The sequence below is a fragment of the Crinia signifera genome, chromosome 1 (genome assembly GCF_055691185.1).
Source record: "Crinia signifera chromosome 1, ASM5569118v1, whole genome shotgun sequence".
Classification (NCBI taxonomy): domain Eukaryota; kingdom Metazoa; phylum Chordata; class Amphibia; order Anura; family Myobatrachidae; genus Crinia; species Crinia signifera.
The window spans coordinates 444,884,362-444,904,514 of NC_139217.1; the positions used below are offsets into that span (position 1 = coordinate 444,884,362).

At 48.5% G+C, this 20,153-nt stretch overlaps 1 long non-coding RNA gene across 2 annotated transcripts in view; it reads left to right on the plus strand.

The window, feature by feature from the left end:
* The window catches only part of LOC146032151 (uncharacterized), a 34,587-nt gene extending 18,952 nt beyond the window's left edge, over positions 1–15,635 (plus strand). The window contains exons 1-3 of one of the 2 annotated variants that reach the window (XR_014457600.1): positions 9,686–9,764; positions 15,101–15,152; positions 15,273–15,635. This is a non-coding gene — a long non-coding RNA (uncharacterized LOC146032151). Of the gene's footprint in view, positions 1–9,685; positions 9,765–15,100; positions 15,153–15,272 lie in introns of those variants that run through there. The other variant, XR_014457606.1, reaches the window with a different exon arrangement.
* Positions 15,636–20,153: the final 4,518 nt, after the last annotated feature.

Genomic DNA, 20,153 nt, shown 5'->3' on the forward strand with positions numbered 1-20,153 from the left:
GTCCGCGGAGTACTGCACTGTGGGGGCACAGTACAGGAGTGACACAGAAGGGGTAGTGGTGAGCATAAACAGAGGGTTAGGATGAAAGATGACTGTGCTAAAGAAGTGGATCTTAAGAGCCTGGTCAAAAGATTTGCAGAGAGCTGAAGAGTCTTATACGGAAGTGTAGTGTAGTGTTAGTCAGGGAGGGTAGATAGGAGATTACAGTAGTCTAATATGGAAATGACCTGTGAGTGTGTGAGGATCTTGGTCACATCCTGGGTGAAAAAGGGTCTGATCCTGGAAATATTTTTGAGATAGGAACAGCAGGACTGTGAGTTGTATGGAATGTGTGGTAGTGTACTTTATAGCTAGAGGAGATAGTTGTACAGTCAGTAGATTATGGAATTGTGGGAGCTTAGTTTATGTGGGTAGGTGTCATAGACATGTTAAGTTTATGAATTCACTGGGACATCCAAAAAAAGATTGTACAGAGTTGGAAATACGATTAAGGAGAAAGGGAAAGAAATCAGGGGAGGAAAGGTAGATTTGAGTTTCATCAGCATAAAGATGATGTTGGAACTCAAATGAGTGAATAAGCTCACCTAGAGAGGACGTAGACAGAGTAAGGAAAGGAGAGGTCCAAGAACAGAGCCTTGGGAGACACCTACAGTTACTGTAAGGGAGTCATGAGAGGAGACAGAGCAGTCAGAGGACAACTAGGAGAAAGCAGTGTCATGCAGACAGGGCGAGAAGGAGTGCATTGTACAGTGGGGGGCACTAAGACCTCCTCCCCCTCGTCAAGAGGAATTGCCGGAGAACTTGTCCAAGTTTCCCAGGGCCTGGGAGGGACAGTCAGGGTAGGCAAGTATGAGGTAGACACTGGTCATGATTGTCGGGTCATGCTGAATTAGATCATAGTAGGTAAACAGGGTGCGGAATACTAGAAAAGGATTAGGGTCTGTAAGAGAAATGGAGCAGTAGATTTGCAGGAATGCAGGTTAAAGTACAGTGTTGTAACAGTGTAAGGTCAATGGCAGCACATTTAGTTTGAAGTAAAATAAAAACGTAGATAAATTGGGTGCAGAAAGTGGTTTTGATTGTGTATGAAATGAGTGGATGTGATTGTGGGCAAAAAATCAGTGGTAATTCAAACAGGACTTTCATGTGTATAAAGGCAAAATTGCATTAGTACAGCTGTGCAATCACATAACTGGAAGTACAGAGAGAAGTACAGTAATGCCGGCGAAGTGGAAGGTTTTAGTAATTTCCAAAAAAGGGAATTCGGTGCTGAGTATCCAGATTAAACAGCCATGAGGTGAATAATGTGATGTTTAAGTGAAGTCACATTTGTTTGTTGATAGTAGTTATCCAGTTTTCAGAGTGGCCTTTTAAATGGAAAAGAAAAAATTCTGTGAGCGTAGGAGGAGCTCCTAGGGGTCCTCTACAGTACACAGAGCCCGGCGCTTGATGGAATAAATTATATTTTCAATATGGATTTAGATAATAAATGTTCAATTTTACTCTAGGTTCAGCTGCAGCAAGGGCAAGTGAGTCTGCTTGTGACTCACTAAAGGATTGCAGAGATGGTTGGTTTTTGCACTTGCGCTGCTAAATCTAGGGGAATACCCTGCGAACCACACTGAACAAAAGGACACCTGGGCACGTTTTAAGTAATACAGTTAAATTTATATATGAAAAAAAAAACACATTAAAAAGTTTACATACACATAAATACAAAATACACAGATAAAAGGGCAGATACCCTATATCAAATTAGGCTTCTCATATGAGGATAAGGCACTAGAATGAAATTATGTAAAATAGCCAACTCCAAATGGGTCACGTATCAGCTGGTAAAGGATTTCAGGAGCAAAATAAAAGTCAGTGGAATGTTAGAATCAGCCAGACTGTTAGTAACAGGGGGCAATGGGGCATTTTTTAACAGTCTGTACCGGCAAATTGAAATTGTACCGAATGTACCGCATTTCAGACTCACTGTGCCGTGCGCCGCATAATGTAACTGTCTTCCTCCTAGTTCCCGAGCGGCTGGCCCCAGCTCCGTGTGCTGCCTGGACTGCGCTGGCTGAGGCTGCTCTCCCCTCTCCTCAACCTCACCCGGCATTCCCAAGAGCGCATTGCGCGAGCCGGCGCCGTGCGTCATGACGTCACACGCCGGCACCGCGCACCCTGCGCAGACAGTGCGCATTCATGGGAAAGGACTAGTCACTCTCAGCCCTCAGTCTCTCTCCGCATGCGCGATGAGACTGAGGCAGCTCTTGGAGCGAATCAATCTGCCTGAGTCGTGCTGAGGGGTGCGGTGGCCAGCTCGCATCGGAGAAGCCTGCATCGTGTGACGCACCTGCTGCAGGCTGCAGCTCATGTCACATGGTGGCTTGGAGGTTAATAATACTGTAGGAACAAAATAAAACAAATTCTATGACTTTAGCTGTTTTTATGATTTAAAAAAAATACAGAACCAAAACCCGAAAGGATGGCTTCCAGATCCAAAACACGAAGGGAGATCCAGATCCAAAACACAAAACATGAAAAGTGCCTGGTGCACATTCCTAGTGTATATATTGTGTCTATCTACTCTATATATCTAACTATATACTGCTATCTTCTTCGTAGACATGAAAAAATTCTATGTACTGTAAGGTCAAATAAAATTGAACGGATGTTTTAATCGTAAAATTTGGGTGTGATAATAAACCATACTAAAATGATAAAGCACCACGGGAGGAGGAGTTAGATAATCTATGTGAAACAGAGGCTGGGGGGAGGGGGGGCAAAAACAGCAGGGGCAATACTTACTGTATCCACCCAGTGCTTAATCTGGAGATAATAAAACCAGGCAGAGGAACCTTGATGAAATGTAATACTACGGTCAGATGGGTGCCGGACGGGTTCCCGACAGTCGTGATACCGACAGTCATTTACCTGTCAAAATGCCGACAGCCGGGTGGCCATCCACGACCCCCATAGAGAATAGAATAGGAGGCTCGCGTAGCGAGCCACCGTGCCCGCAGCGTTGCGAGCGCAGCGAACCCGCAAGGGGCTTTTTTGCGCTCGCCATGCTGTCTGACTCCGGGCAGTCGGGATCCCGACGTCGGGATAATGACTGCCAGGATCCCGACTGTCGGAGTCTCATACCACACCCGGTCAGACAGTGGTAAAAAAGAAGAGGGTGAGAAAAAATCAGCTAAGGAATTAATACCTCTTTGTATCCAGTAAGAGATATGAAGAAGGGGCAATGATCTTTCTAGCGCATGAAGAGGGATATTTCTAGTAGGTAGGGCAAGTTCAAAATTATCCCAAACTCTGAAGGTATCCAGAACAGCAGAAGGGGGCAATGGGTATCTAGGGTGGAGTTGTTGGGTAACCAAAGCAGATCAGGGAAAGGGAAGTTTTAGAGGAGGACACACGTAAATCTACCCAAGGCTTAGAATTTGGGAGGAGAAACCAGTCACAAAGTTGGGATAGTAAAATGACCCAGTCACAAAGTTGGGATAGTAAAATGACCTCCTGGTACCTAGTCAGATCAGAAAGGGTAAGACCTCCTTGTGATTTGGAATGAATCATACGGGAATAGGCCATTCTTTGGGGCTTGAATTTCCACACATAAGAAAGCATTAGTCATCTCATCTGACAAAGAAATTTGCAAGGTATTGCTTATGGGAAATCCCAAAATGAGACATATATACATTTGAAGGCATGATTGGTTCCTGGGTTTGCGTAGCTCGACACAGAATTGCTGGACCGCAATGTATGGATCCCACAACCAGCATGAGTAAGCTTCTGCTTACACAGACTGACCAGTGCCTTAAACCATCGCAAATTGTGACCAATGGCCATGATGGTGATCCAAGGCTGCATCCTTATACGTTTCTGGTAAAGTGAACACATGGCATCTAGATCAACAATGAGGCAGTCCACCACTTTTGGCCGAACGCATCTAGATCAACAGTAACGAAAGTTAGATGCAAGCGTTAGATCGACGGGAATGGGATCGACAGTCCCAAGCTCGACACAAGTTTTTTCACATTCTTGTTGACTTAGGTCAAAATGGACACCAAATAAGTGTCCAGTATCCCCCTGCATGGCTCGCTATGCTTACCATGCTTCAGGTACGGTGCCTCACTAAGCTCGGCACACTATGCCCACTTGGATGGAAAAGTATGAACCAAGTAGGTCTAAAGCAAAAAAAACGTGAAAAACTGGTGTCAACTTTGTGACTGTCAATCACGTTCCCATTGATCTAACAATTGTGTTTAACTTTCGTTACTGTCGATCTAGAGGATGTGGACTATCTGTAGGCATCAAACTAGACATGTTCGACCAAGAGTGGTCAACCACGTGATTGTCAATGTAGACGCTGTTGATCCATTGACCAGATACGCCACAGCACTCGGATCCTCACTAATACTAACAGGAGGCATCTATCTCCTACACGCACCTTCTGCTGCATTAGTATTTTAATTAGATGCCATTGCACAGCTGCGTCCTAGCAGCTGTGCAATTCCGTACAAACATGAATCAGGCACGTGCTGTAGATTCGGCATTTTTAAACACTGAAGGTATATAAAATGTTGACACACCATATACAGTCCCCGTACACAATGTGGGTCTGCTCCAACCTACAGCTGACCACTTCTATAATTGCAGTAACCTGGGTTAATTGGATTATTAATTAATATAATTAGTACAGCTCATGTTAGTGCAGATAGAAAAGAATTATGAAAACTGAAATGCAAATAATTTATGACAAAGGAAGTTATCAAAATAATGCATACAATTATTAGTGAATAACTCTTGAATGGAGAAATAGATGAATTCATCTATTATTAAATGTATAGTAGTGTAGTGTGTTTAAAGCAGTCTATTGCACAATGCAGGTCCCCTTCCCTAGTGTTGGCAGCCTATTATATCATGAAGTATTTATTCATTTTGCTTGGATAAAATATAATTAGGTCACATGGATGCCTGTGATTTTGGGAACTGGTGGCTGTGTACTGAAGCAAAATATAATTATTTATTTCAATATTAAAATATTGTACCATACAATTGTATGGCAAGATTCTTATAACTGCAATACCAAATACATTCTAGGTAGAACCCCGGAATATCCTACAACAATTGTATCTGTTAGGACTAATCACAGGAGAGAGCATAGCTGCTCAGAACTTGGTACGGCAAAACCATGTTACAAGCCACTGTGGAGATTGTCTCCTCAGCGTGTCCTGCTTGTTGCTAAGCAGCTTAGACATGTCATCTTCTGGCTGCAGTGGCTGACAGTCCTGCAACCGAGATGCCGGACAGCTAGGGTGGCTGCGCTTTCCTCGCAGACTGATGCTGTAGCTACGTGAAGCGGTGCAGCTACACAGAATCCATTAATAGTGTGACCTTCACCTTCTGGCTCTCAATGATTGGACCATATTGCCATTATAAGGTAGCCAGCCCAGCTTACCCCTGTCGGTTATAGCTTATGCCTGTATTCTGGATTCCAGTTCTGAGCTATGTCCTGTGGATACTCTGAACAATCCTTTGGATACTCTGTGTATCTGACCCTCAGACTTGGCTTTGTTATTATCCTTGATAATTCCTTTGCCTGCATTTTCTACCTGCATTTTATTATTCTTTTCCCCACAGCTCAGCCTGCAAGTATGCTCTAGCTGCACCATGTTCAGCAGTACCACCATGCTGGTCTCTTTTGATGCTGCTGAAATCTAGACCCTAATTTGATGGTTAGCCCTCCATGTACCATTCCTCACTAGCTTACAGATTGTTGTAGATTAATCCAGCCACATACTGTATTATGCTGTCTCCAGCCAATTGTATAAGTCCCTACTGTTCGGGGCTTAAACCTGGTGGCATCCTAAGTACCGGGGTGTTCATAATATACTAAGGTAACAATGGGCAGAAATTGTAGGCAGAAGACCCTTCCAGTAGCTCTGGGGGTCTCTTACAATTGTGCTGTAGTTCCATAAAAATGAGTCCCAGATTGTGGGAAGACTCATGACAACACTCCACCATCCGCACCAGTACAGTGCTTTGTCGTTATTATCACATATGCTACCGAGTATGTAGGTTAAGAAAACTCAGAGCTAGTAAAGGAAATAACAGTTGTTTTCTGCAGTTACAGATTGTAAAGCTTTCTTTTGCTGGTGTGGGGTTGTGGTATAGGTCTTACTTTTCAAGCACCTTCCTATGAATCTCTCTCTCAAATAGCCACCAGAGTATTATTGCTCATCCTGGTACACTTGCACATGGAGATCATTAAATTCAAGATTTGTCACTTTCCTCACACATCTGGGCAATTTCTATTTCCTCTATTCTATTTTACTCTATTGCATGGCCAATGGCTGCCTTGGCATCCTTGGAATGTCAAGATACTGCTTCTGGACTCAAGTCCTCAAATAAAGAGATGAAGGTAGGAGCTCAGGCACAAAGAGCAAGTATATACTATGCCCCCTTCTCCACCACGATCAAAGTTTGCCAGGGGAGGGATTGAGGCTAGCATTTGGGGAATATGTCCAAAACGCATCAGGCTCACCGTCATATGATTTTTACACTGGGCACAAGTCATCGCAAACGCGACACTTAGCCCTTGACTTACTTGGCAGTGCCCCCCCCCCCCTTCTAATGCTCAGGCCTAGCATTTTCCTGGACACTCCCAGAGTTTTTTTTTTGTCACGCCTGCGTTTTTCTTAGCAATCCCAGTAAATGGCCGGTTTCCACCCCCGAACGACAACTTCCTGTCAATCACCTTGCACACCGAGTGTGTGTATTGAATTAGTAGGAGGATTTCATCGCAGCACGGCCTTGCCCATGCCACTGCAAACCATACACATGTGCAGTAGTAGTAGTAGTAGTACGTTTATTTATAAGGCGCCACAAAGTGTCCGCAGCACCGTACATAGCAAACAAAAAACAAATTACACGGTAACGTACAGGGTGTGTTGATAAAATACAGCATAAATAGGGGTATAGCTGGTAGAACTAAAATCAGCATCAGTTCAGAAGTAGGTGTCGAAATTGTTGAGGAGACTGAAGATGAAGTAGAGGAAGGGAAGAACAGGACAGGAGCACAGGGGGGGTAAAGAGGTAGTATATCGATTATTGCCACCATGCAGATTCACGGCCGCGCAATCAGGTCTGAATGAGGCCCACAGTGATCTAGGATCCGAATACAAAATGAATAACAGCAAGTGTTCCATTTTCACGTAGAACGACATCTGCACTGAGAACCGCGTCACGTGTTGTTGTTTTTTTTTTATCGTAAGCAGTTTTTATCCAGTGATTTATTAGTGTGCTCGTCCTAGAAGCCACCTACAGAATCTAAGGAGAAACAACTGTGTTTTAATGTAACATTAACCCTCCATTTTTTTCACGCTTTGGTTTCTTTGTAAAAAAGTACAAAACAATTTCATATTATTTTCAGGCCTGATTCAGACCTGTCCACTATGCTGTTTACACTCGCAGTCTAGCAAACAGGTCAGTGTTGAAATCCGCCGGTGCCGCCCGCATCTGCTCGCTAGCATGCGGGGGCATTTGTACGAGAGTACATCCACTCAAATGCGGCTGGAGGGCAAATAATTAATTCGTTGTTCGCCAACTATGGGATGCTTTCTCTCCATCATAATGGGGGGAAACATCAGTTTCCCCCCATTATGAATGATAACAAACATTGTTAATAATATTGTTTATGAACTAGCATCAGTATAATAGTCCTGGTGCAGCTGAGTAAGGCTGACAGGGGTAGGAATCGGATTACTTGGGGTAAAATGACAGCTATTTCCATGTGGAAGCCCTCGACTAGGGGAAGCTATCACTGTGACAGCTCTCCACAGCTTGTTAAATACAGAGAAGACTTTATCTTTCTTTAACATAAAGGGGCCTTTGAGACCCATTTATCACATCCCACATTTTAAGGGTAAAATGTACTAAAGGAAAACTCTGGTAAAAAAAAATCAAATTTTCGGGGGGTTTACCAAATTTCCTATGTATTAAGGATCAAGCAGGGTACTTGTGCAATATCTGGGCACACGATTTTTGATCGGGTCTGAAAAATCGCGTCCATTGCATCGCGACCAAATCGCATGCGATGCGATGCGATGGACTCGATTTTCCATAGGATTCAATGTTAAAATGGTCCTGTTCATTTCCCCACTATCCAAGAGGGCATAGAGTTGATTTCATATTGCGTGGCGAGCGCAGCGAGCCACCGAGCCCGAAGCGTGGCGAGCGGATGCGGAATACAGTTTAAGTAATCCGCGTCCCCTCACGGGGCTCGCCACGCTTCGGGCTTGGTGGCTCGCTGCGCTCGCCACGCTATATAAAATCAACTCTATGCCCACTTGGATAGTGGGGAAATGAACAGGACCATTTTAACATTGAATCCTATGGAAAATCGCGTTGATCACATCGCATGCGATTTGGTCGCGATGCGATCGATTTTACCGGAAATCGCGTCTATCGTATCTGATTGTATGCCTTAAGTTAAGGCATACAATCAATTGCATCAGGTGCCCAGATATTACACAAGTACCTTAAGCAGTGGCGTATTTAGTGTAAGGCAGCCCCCGCTGCCCCTTGGGGAAGCGGACAGCAGCGCGGGCTGCGTGCGCACCGGCACCTGCCTGGTGCACTGACAATTATTATCTCACAATGGCCCTTATTCTGATCGGTGCGGATATATCCGCGTGCGTTCGGTCCGCCGATGTTTTGTGTCTGCGCATGTGCAGAGGCGTCTCTGCGCATGTGCGAGCGGGGCGTACGGCCAAATTCCGCATGATATGTGAACACTCCGAACAGGGGGTGGAGAAGGGCGTGAAGGGCTATTTGGGCTCATTACCATATGCATACGCCCCGCGTTTCATGGGAGTTCCCATGAAAACGCTGGGCGTACGTATGGTAATGCGGCCGTGACGCACGTGTAGGGGGCGGACATATGACATCGCCGGATGTCAGCTGCCCGCCCAGATCTCTGCTTTTGCACGGAAAAATGTCCGTGTGGTCTGAGGTTGCGGGTGCTGGTGGAGCACTCGGTCCTGCATTCGATGGTCTGCGACCATCGAATGATGGGGGAGGTTCCCTTAGATGGAGGAGGCGTATTCCGTGAAAAATACACGTGCGGTCCGTTCGGACAGCTTCTTACCGCATACGGACGGAGTTGGCGATCCGTACGGAAGGCAGGGTTTCGCACGCACGGTCCTGGCCGCATAATCGGCTCCGGCCGCACCGATCAGAATAAGGGCCCATGTGCTGCATGCCGCTGCCTGCGCGCTGGCTGAGCACAGGCGAGTTGGCCGCAGCATGGGCACGGCCATGACAGTCACAGACAGTGACTGTCAGTCAGATAAAAAAAAAATACCTTGCTTGACTGGCGGGCGGGTGGCCTGTCGAATGGGAGGAAGGGCGGGCTTGCTGTAGAATGGGAGGGAGGGCGGGCTTGCTGTAGAATGGGAGGGAGGGCGGGCTTGCTGTAGAATGGGAGGGCGGGTGGGCTTGCTGTAGAATGGGAGGGCGGGTGGGCTTGCTGTAGAATGGGAGCTTTCTGTAGAATGGGCAGGCAGGGGTGTGGCCTGGGACATTTGAGTCAGCGCCAGGGGAAGCAGCAGTGTCTGCTGGTCTCTCTGCCTCTCTCCTGCTTCAGCTTCTCCTATGCATATGATGTCATTATGTTACATGCTGGGGAAACACGCCAGGCCAGAGGAGCCGGGAAGCCAGTGAGGGAGCAGAGTCAGACAGTGTCCAACCCAGTCCTCACACAGTCATTCAAGGTGCGTTCAGGCAGCGGGGCGGGGGGGGGGGGGGGAATGGGGGAAGGGTCGCCACTGGGAACAAGCATCTTAGTTACAATGCGATCTGGGCAGAATATTACCGCCCAGGATTGCATTGTAAAATGCAATCCTATCACCTGAATGTATCGTCCCCTACTTGTAGGAACAGGACTACGAAATGAGCCTGTCCCTGCGATGTGCTGAGCTGGGCGCTGGGGGGGGTCAGCGCATGCGCGGTTAGCGCTGACCTCCCACCGACCCCGCTGACCGCACTGCCCTGGCGGCAGTGCGATCCGTAGCCCATAGGCTACAATGGTCTACAACCACCTTAGAATGGCGGGGGCCTAGGGATACGAAGCGATGCTTCCTGATGTTGATACAAACCTATGAGGGATGTGGCCGGCGGCGGTGCAGGATCAGAGATTCGGGTGATACTTAATATTTGTGGCTTACCCGGATGTAGCCTCAAATATTGAATGATACTGTAAATGGGCCCCTAAGCCCTGGATGACCACTTATCAATGCTCTTGCAGGCATTACCCTATAGAGCCCAGCACCGCTCACTCCGGTCCCCCCATGCCTGTGCTGGCAGTCTCCCGTCGCACTCCAGAATCCAGCAGCCTGGAGGGGGAGGAGCCTGGAACTCATTGCAAATGTCATTACCAGGATCCTATCAGAGCTAGGAGGTGAAGGAGACCATCTGACCCCCTCTCACCCGGGAGCGGCGGCTTAGCAAAGATCAGCTTTTGTCGGAAGGGCTGTCCTTTGCGATACTAATGATGGGGATTACGTTTTTTAGTTTTTGTGTGGGACCAACACAGAAACGCAGATATTGGTGTTATCTTCTGTAGTATCTCCTTGTTACATTCAGGGGATCCTTAATATTTATGAGTACCTTAGAAAATATAATGTGATTTTGTTGTTGTTGTTGTTGTTGTTGTTATGAGTAGAAAGTTACAACATTGTACTGCAGTAGTTGCAGATGGGAATCTGGAAATATATCATTGCAATGAGTCAGGACAAGGTGAAGTCTCAGCTTCTCTGTCAGAACAATGTAGGTGGGGGAGGCTGCTTGTCCTCCCCACACAGACGGCTGTCACCAGATAATAAACGGCAAAACAAAACGTCATCATTGGCTTAATTATCCTTTTCAAACATCGTTACATCAGGTAAATGGCCGCACAAATGGTCTAGGCCGCTGATAATATGCTGAAATTTAGGGCGGCTGCAACCGAACCGGAGAAGATACAGAAAACAAGCCAGTGTGCGCAGCAGGGTGTAAAGAGAAAGAAGTAAAAAAACATGTTATTCCCGTACCCTGACTCTGGGAACACTGGCAGCTCACGAGTCCTCGCTCACCCAGATATATATTTGTGGACAGGAGCACAGAACCTTTGTGGATTAATATTGTTTTGAAACCATTTTTATTTGATCCTAGAAATTAGTGTATGAAAGTGATCCTCTGACCGTTACTATGCTTTATTCTGTTTACAGTGAATATTTACATACTGCTGATAGTTCAGGCTTGCTATTTGTCCAAGAAACTATTAAAGTTTTTTAGGTATTGACTTTTTTTTTTCTAATGAGTGTCATCTGCTAACCGAGAGTGCTGGAAGCGCTGATCAAAACAGCAGAGGATTTTTTAATATATAGTTAAATAACATTTAAATGACATTTATTAAGCATGATCTCAGACTGAGGGCCTATTACATAAAGGCCTGTTCACACATTAATGCTTAGCCAAGCTTCTGCTGTGCACATTTATGAGGGAGTGAAATGAAAATAAGCAAAGCAGGTGGAAAAGGCACTTGAACGGGGAGATGTCTCAAACGTTGTAATTGCTCTTTTAGGAGCTGGTTTAAAAAATGATGTTAGCTGGGAGCCCCCAAGCACAGGACGAATATACAAACTCCTCACAGTTAGGGCATACTTGCCTACCTGACCCTCTCCATGCGGGAGAAAATGCTCTGCTCCTGGACTTCCCTGGTAATGTATGATTGCCAGCACCTGTGGTGAAACACCTTTAACTAGCTCCTCACAGGTGATGGCAATCATACATTACCAGGGAAGTCCAGAAACAGAGCATTTTCTCCCGCATGGAATGGGTCAGGTAGGTAAGTATGAGTTTGCAGGCATGTCCAACGTTGGCCCTCCAGATGTTTTAAAACTACACATCCCAGCATGCTTTGCAATAGTTTTAGCATTCTCTAATAGCAAAACTGTGTCAAAGCATGCTGGGATGTGTAGTTTCACAACATCTGGAGGGCCGCAGGTTGAACATGCCTGAGTTAGGGTAATGATGTCCTCATCTGACTGTGAGGCAGTAATGTTAACCATTACACCGTCCATGTTTTACTTGTATTTGTAAAACTTCCATGTTAAACCAACTGACAACCATTTTCATGTAGTTTCTTAGCTGCATCCAGTTTAACATGCTCTAGGTCACTGATGGCTAACCTTGACACTCCAGCTGTTGTTGAACTACACATCCCAGCATGCCCTGCACCAGTTTTAGCATGGCCAAATAGCAAAACTGTAGCAGAGCATGCTGGGATGTGTAGTTCAACAACATCTGGAGTGTCAAGGTTAGCCATCAAGGCTCTAGGTCAAAACAGGCAAAATGTCGACATGGAAATGGTCGACACGGGAAAGGGTCGACATGAGTTATTTTTTGTGTATTTCAACATAGGTCGACGGGGGCACAGTATAAGTGTACCGCACCCCCTCGCATGGCACGATGTACTCGGCAATCTATTATATTCCCCCTCAATGCCCACTTGGATCATGAAGAAAGTCCTGTAAAACTAATGTTGACCTTTTCATGTGTCGACCTAGACCAGGCATGTCCAATGTTGGCCCTCCAGATGTTTTGAAACTACACATCCCATCATGCTTTGCAATAGTTTTAGCATACTCTAATAGCAAAACTGTGGCAAAGCATGCTGGGATGTGTAGTTTCACAACATCTGGAGGGCCAACGTTGGACATGCCTGACCTAGACCATGTTTCACCCTTTTGCCTGTTGACCAATAGTGGTCAACCTCAGGGACACTGATAGGTCACCCGGGCCTTGGTAAAATGGAGGGGGCATGGCCACTGGGTGGGGCCTCTGGAACCTCCCGTAATAAAAATAAACAAGAGGGAGAGAGGACAGGCTGCCGCTGCCTCTCTCTCCCAAGTTCAGAGTACAGCAATGAGCAGTGTTGTGCAGATCTGGGAGAGAGGCTGTTCTGCCCGGCTCTCTGCAACAAGGGAGGGGATGCGGGACCCAGGCCCTCCAGCAGACCTGGGCCCAGGTAAAAGTACCCCCCCTCTCGACTCCACTGGTTGAACCATTGACTGTCGACCCATCGCCCAGATACCCTTTAAATTACATAAACCACAGTGCTACTGGTTGTGTGGATGGGTGTGCCCATGTTCTGAAGCTGTGAGCACACATGTATGCGTGATTCAGCCATTGTGTCCCAACCCCACAACGTTGCGTCATTGCACCTGTTGCAGCGTTGCCGCCGCCTGTTGAAACATACAATAAACTGTGATCGCAGTGTAAAGGTCTCGCACACTGGGCACGATTCAGACTATTGGACCACCGCACATGCGCACTGTATGCTGTGCGCATGTGCGAGCCACCCATTGAGAAGCAATCGCTGGCTGTTTGCAGGGTGATTGACAACATATGACCGTTTTGGGGCGGTATTTTCTGTGAGTGCTTTCTGTTAAGGAGTAATTTGGTACATGGAGTGGTCACTGGTAGTACTTCACCTCAAAAAGGTGTGGAGGATTTTGCCTTTTATATACCGCTGAACTCAATACAGTATGTTATCCCTACATAAAATAATATCACCATGAACCGAAGAGAGAGAGAACACAGTCCATACAGCGCTCACTCTCATAAACCAAAAGAAAAAGTGTACAGATTACGCCTTTTGTTTAGCGCTGGGGCTCGCCAGAATGCCCCCGCTGGCGAGCAGGTGCTCCACCTGACTCGGAGCGTCCCACACGGGATGCGGGCTGGGACGCGAACCCTGCTCGTCTCTGCTTCAGAGAGACGGACAGGGTTAGGGGGGGAGGGAGCGGGGAGGTGGGGGATGGTATTGGGAACCAGCGACGGGGTGGCCGGGACCCGGGTGAGCTCCGGTTAAAGGGGATGCGCATGCGTCTTGTGCGCACACATCCCCTTCTGGATGCTGACGCAGGCTGGCGACCGCCAGCCCCTGCAATAACCAAATCTGTATATAGATATATGTCCTTGCCGGTCCACAAGACTTGGCTTATTCTACTTATTCTTATTTGGGAACTATGGTGGTGGTCCATCTGGTTAGATGTTCTCATAGTACATGAAAATAAAAGAAAGGTATATATAGTGTAATATATATCGGAGTAAGCTAGTGAAATCGGTACGGGACCGGTTATGGGTAGTGTCGTACAGGTATGGTGATTAGGGTACCATACGCGGAGTAGATGCCACATATAAAGGTATCTTTTTACAGGTCACTAACTCCAGATATCGAACCACCAAGGGGCCACTCAATTGTGTGCATTGTGTGCATACAAGGTAGTGGGTGAGATTTCATAGGATGAGAGATTCAGAAAGTGAGAGATTTGGTAAGAAATTTGAAGCTCAGTGCATCTGGCCCATTATCAGCATGATCGCTAATGTGATTAAAAGCGTTTCAAAATTTACCAGACTTTGGCTGTTCATTGTTCACCTGGAGTAGAGTCCCGATTCCCACAGGAACATCCCGGTTTTCGGGGACATTCCCTCGTCCCGCCCAGGGCCAGCAGTGTTCCATGGTGGGAGGGAGGGAGCTGTTGGGAGTCCTCCCTGTCAGCTGATGAGCAGCGCTATTCCCTCAGCCAGAGGGGCTGGGGAGCATGGCTAGAGGCTCACAGAGCCTCTGGGCCATGCCCCCGCAGTGGCAAAACGGGGGCGTGGCCTCATGGGAAAATGCGCGTATAGGCCACATCCACTGTTGTCCCACTTCAAAGACCCTAGAAGTTGGGAGGTATGACAGCCTACTTTTACCGCGCGGTAAATGATAGAATATCCCATAGTGTCTTTTAAAAGGGACAACAAAACTATCATTTACAATGTATTGTTTTTGTGCAGCAATAAAACATAGCTTTACAACTAACAGTGTATTAAACAAATGTAATTTATAAATGCATTTTTGATCCAGCTCCTCAGTCTCATCCAGCAATAAAAGCTTTATAAATTGATTTGCCAAAATTAGATTTTTTGGCCAAATATCACAAATCAAACTGAGACACATTTGCTTATCTCTGTTCTATTCTGGTCTCCTGACATCTTCGTTTTTTTACCTTCTTGCTTCCAGTCTCACAGTTACAACGGCGCAGTCCCACCGGTGCTGATAAATGACTACACAGGTGAGCGCTATAGTCTGAAGGGACAAATGTTTTGTTTGCTATTAATATTGTGCTAAATTTTGTGGCTGCCTGTTTTTTCCCCTTCCTCGGGTAATGCTGACTGTTCATTCCTTCCTGCAGGTGCACAAGACAAATCAGCAACGATGAATACTAATTAATCTAATCACGCAGACAGCAGGTATAATGGAAGGAGACGCTAGAAATGCAGATACAAGTTTTCATGGACTCTGGATTGTATTAACACTTAGGATTCCATATTCACAAATATGTGCAACTACTGTATATTCTTCCCGCCTTTTTTGGTCAACATCATGCAAGTAGCTAAGACCTAGGGCCTAATTCAACAGCACCATTTGTAACGGGGTGAATTCGGCCCCTTTCCCGATAGTGGAGGGACTGCACATGTGCAAGCATGAATTTGCGCATGTTTCCTTCCTCAGCCCCCATCACCTGTGCACCCCCTGTCTCTGTGGGACGGCTGACTAAGGGCCAGATGCACTAAGCTTCAAAAGTGATAAAATGGAGAGTGATAAACAGCCAGCCAATCAGCTCCTACCTGCCATGTCACAGACTGTGTTTGAACAATGTCAGCCAGGAGCTGATTGGTTGGTTGTTTATCACTCTCCATTTTATCACTTTTGAAGCTTAGTGCATCTGGCCCTAGGGATGACCATCGATGGTACCATTGATGGCTGACCTCAAGGTTGTAGAACCATCTGTAAGGGAACCATCAATGGTTTTAGTCACCAATGGTCAACCCTACTTTACTTTTAACTTTGCTGTTGGCAAACCAGTCTGTGGCAGGGCTTTATGGGTTTCAGGGGCCGAAGCTATGTTTGGTGTCCCACCACCTTGTGGATGGTCCTGTACCATTGATGGAGGGAGACCATCTGGTTCTCCCCCATTGGTAAAAGTCTTTAATATCTGGTATAGACCATTGATGATTTTGAATCCTACATGACATTCCTAAGCTGAACCACGCAGGGAGAGAAGGACGGAGTATATGCGGCTGCATAGGGAATAGGAGCTGGGTGAGTGGGTCAGTGGTAGTTGGGGCTTTTCTGCCAGCCTCTGCTCTCTGTTTTGCTTCTGTGCAAGGCTGCAGTCAGCACTGTCATTGGTCAGGACCCAGGAGCTGCAGAGACAAGGTGACCAAACTTACTGTGACTTCTTCTGGGTGAGTACTTTACCTTCCACTCACCTCTTCTTCTCTGCTTCCTACCACTTATTCCATCCTGTATCCTGCCTTCTAATGCTACATCCATCCTGCCCCTGCATCCGATTATTACATCTATCCTACCCCCCCCCATTACTCCCATTCTTTGCCACAGTGCCTTGCTTCACATTAGTACTCCCATTATGTCCCATTACTTGTTACTACTACTCCAATCCTGCCCCACACTACTACTATTTCCATTAAGTTCCTGTTTCCCTATACTACATTCATTCTGTTCCATTGTGTCCTGTTAATCCTTTCCTGCCCCCTGCTTCCCACCACTACTACCAGTCTGTCCAACTCCTCCCTGCTTCCCACCACTACTCCCAGTCTGTCCAACTCCACCCTGCTTACCACCACTAATCCCAGTCTGACCCACTACCCCCTGCTTCCTACCACTACTCCCAGTCTGTCCCACTCCACCCTGATGCCCACCACTACTCCCAGTGTGTCCCACTGCCCCCTGCTTCCCACCACTACTCCCAGTCTGATCCACTACCCCCTGCTTCCTACCACTACTCCCAGTCTGTCCCACTCCACCCTGATGCCCACCACTACTCCCAGTGTGTCCCACTGCCCACTGCTTCCCACCACTACTCCCAGTCTGTCCCACTGCCCCCTGCTTCCCACCACTACTCCCAGTCTGTCACACTGCCCCCTGCTTCCCACCACTACTCCCAGTCTGTCCCACTGCACCCTGCTTCCCACCACTACTCCCAGTCTGTCTCACTGCCCCCTGCATCCCACCACTACTCCCAGTCTGTCCCACTGCTCCCTGCTTCCCACCACTACTCCCAGTCTGTCCAACTGCACCCTGCTTCCCACCACTACTCCCAGTCTGTCCCACTGCCCCCTGCATCCCACCACTACTCCCAGTCTGTCCCACTGCACCATTTCCCACCACTAATCCCAGTCTGTCACACTGCACTCTAATGCCCACTACTACTCCCAGTCTGTCCCACTGCACCCTGCTTCCCACCACTACTCCCAGTCTGTCTCACTGCCCCCTGCATCCCACCACTACTCCCAGTCTGTCCCACTGCTCCCTGCTTCCCACCACTACTCCCAGTCTGTCCAACTGCACCCTGCTTCCCACCACTACTCCCAGTCTGTCCCACTGCCCCCTGCATCCCACCACTACTCCCAGTCTGTCCCACTGCACCATTTCCCACTACTAATCCCAGTCTGTCACACTGCACTCTGATGCCCACCACTACTCCCAGTCTGTCCCACTGCACCCTGCTTCCCACCACTACTTCCAGTCTGTCCCACTGCACCATTTCCCACCACTAATCCCAGTCTGTCACACTGCACTCTGATGCCCACCACTAATCCCAGTCTGTCCCACTGAACCATTTCCCACCACTACTCCCAGTCTGTCCCACTGCACCCTGCTTCTCACCACTACTCCCAGTCTGTCCAACTGCACCCTGCTTCCCACCACTACTCCCAGTCTGTCCCACTGCCCCCTGCATCCCACCACTACTCCCAGTCTGTCCCACTGCACCATTTCCCACCACTACTCCCAGTCTGTCCCACTGCACCCTGCTTCCCACCACTACTCCCAGTCTGTCCCACTGCACCATTTCCCACCACTAATCCCAGTCTGTCACACTGCACTCTGATGCCCACCACTAATCCCAGTCTGTCCCACTGCACCATTTCCCACCACTACTCCCAGTCTGTCCCACTGCACCCTGCTTCTCACCACTACTCCCAGTCTGTCCAACTGCACCCTGCTTCCCACCACTACTCCCAGTCTGTCCCACTGCCCCCTGCATCCCACCACTACTCCCAGTCTGTCCCACTGCACCATTTCCCACCACTACTCCCAGTCTGTCCCACTGCACCCTGCTTCCCACCACTACTCCCAGTCTGTCCCACTGCACCATTTCCCACCACTAATCCCAGTCTGTCACACTGCACTCTGATGCCCACCACTAATCCCAGTCTGTCCCACTGCACCATTTCCCACCACTACTCCCAGTCTGTCCCACTGCACCCTGCTTCTCACCCTACTCCCAGTCTGTCCCACTGCACCCTGCTTCCCACCACTACTCCCAGTCTGTCCCACTGCCCCCTGCATCCCACCACTACTCCCAGTCTGTCCCACTGCACCATTTCCCACCACTAATCCCAGTCTGTCACACTGCACTCTAATGCCCACTACTACTCCCAGTCTGTCCCACTGCACCCTGCTTCCCACCACTACTCCCAGTCTGTCTCACTGCCCCCTGCATCCCACCACTACTCCCAGTCTGTCCCACTGCTCCCTGCTTCCCACCACTACTCCCAGTCTGTCCAACTGCACCCTGCTTCCCACCACTACTCCCAGTCTGTCCCACTGCCCCCTGCATCCCACCACTACTCCCAGTCTGTCCCACTGCACCATTTCCCACTACTAATCCCAGTGTCACACTGCACTCTGATGCCCACCACTACTCCCAGTCTGTCCCACTGCACCCTGCTTCCCACCACTACTTCCAGTCTGTCCCACTGCACCATTTCCCACCACTAATCCCAGTCTGTCACACTGCACTCTGATGCCCACCACTAATCCCAGTCTGTCCCACTGAACCATTTCCCACCACTACTCCCAGTCTGTCCCACTGCACCCTGCTTCTCACCACTACTCCCAGTCTGTCCAACTGCACCCTGCTTCCCACCACTACTCCCAGTCTGTCCCACTGCCCCCTGCATCCCACCACTACTCCCAGTCTGTCCCACTGCACCATTTCCCACCACTACTCCCAGTCTGTCCCACTGCACCCTGCTTCCCACCACTACTCCCAGTCTGTCCCACTGCACCATTTCCCACCACTAATCCCAGTCTGTCACACTGCACTCTGATGCCCACCACTAATCCCAGTCTGTCCCACTGCACCATTTCCCACCACTACTCCCAGTCTGTCCCACTGCACCCTGCTTCTCACCACTACTCCCAGTCTGTCCAACTGCACCCTGCTTCCCACCACTACTCCCAGTCTGTCCCACTGCCCCCTGCATCCCACCACTACTCCCAGTCTGTCCCACTGCACCATTTCCCACCACTACTCCCAGTCTGTCCCACTGCACCCTGCTTCCCACCACTACTCCCAGTCTGTCCCACTGCACCATTTCCCACCACTAATCCCAGTCTGTCACACTGCACTCTGATGCCCACCACTAATCCCAGTCTGTCCCACTGCACCATTTCCCACCACTACTCCCAGTCTGTCGCACTGCACCCTGCTTCTCACCCTACTCCCAGTCTGTCCCACTGCACCCTGCTTCCCACCACTACTCCCAGTCTGTCCCATTGCACCCTGCTTCCCACCACTACTCCCAGTCTGTCCCACTGCACCATTTCCCACCACTACTCCCAGTCTGTCCCACTGCACCCTGCTTCCCACCACTACTCCCAGTCTGTCCCACTGCACCATTTCCCACCACTACTCCCAGTCTGTCACACTGCACTCTGATGCCCACTACTACTCCCAGTCTGTCCCACTGCACCCTGCTTCCCACCACTACTCCCAGTCTGTCTCACTGCCCCCTGCATCCCACCACTACTCCCAGTCTGTCCCACTGCTCCCTGCTTCCCACCACTACTCCCAGTCTGTCCAACTGCACCCTGCTTCCCACCACTACTCCCAGTCTGTCCCACTGCCCCCTGCATCCCACCACTACTCCCAGTCTGTCCCACTGCACCATTTCCCACTACTAATCCCAGTCTGTCACACTGCACTCTGATGCCCACCACTACTCCCAGTCTGTCCCACTGCACCCTGCTTCCCACCACTACT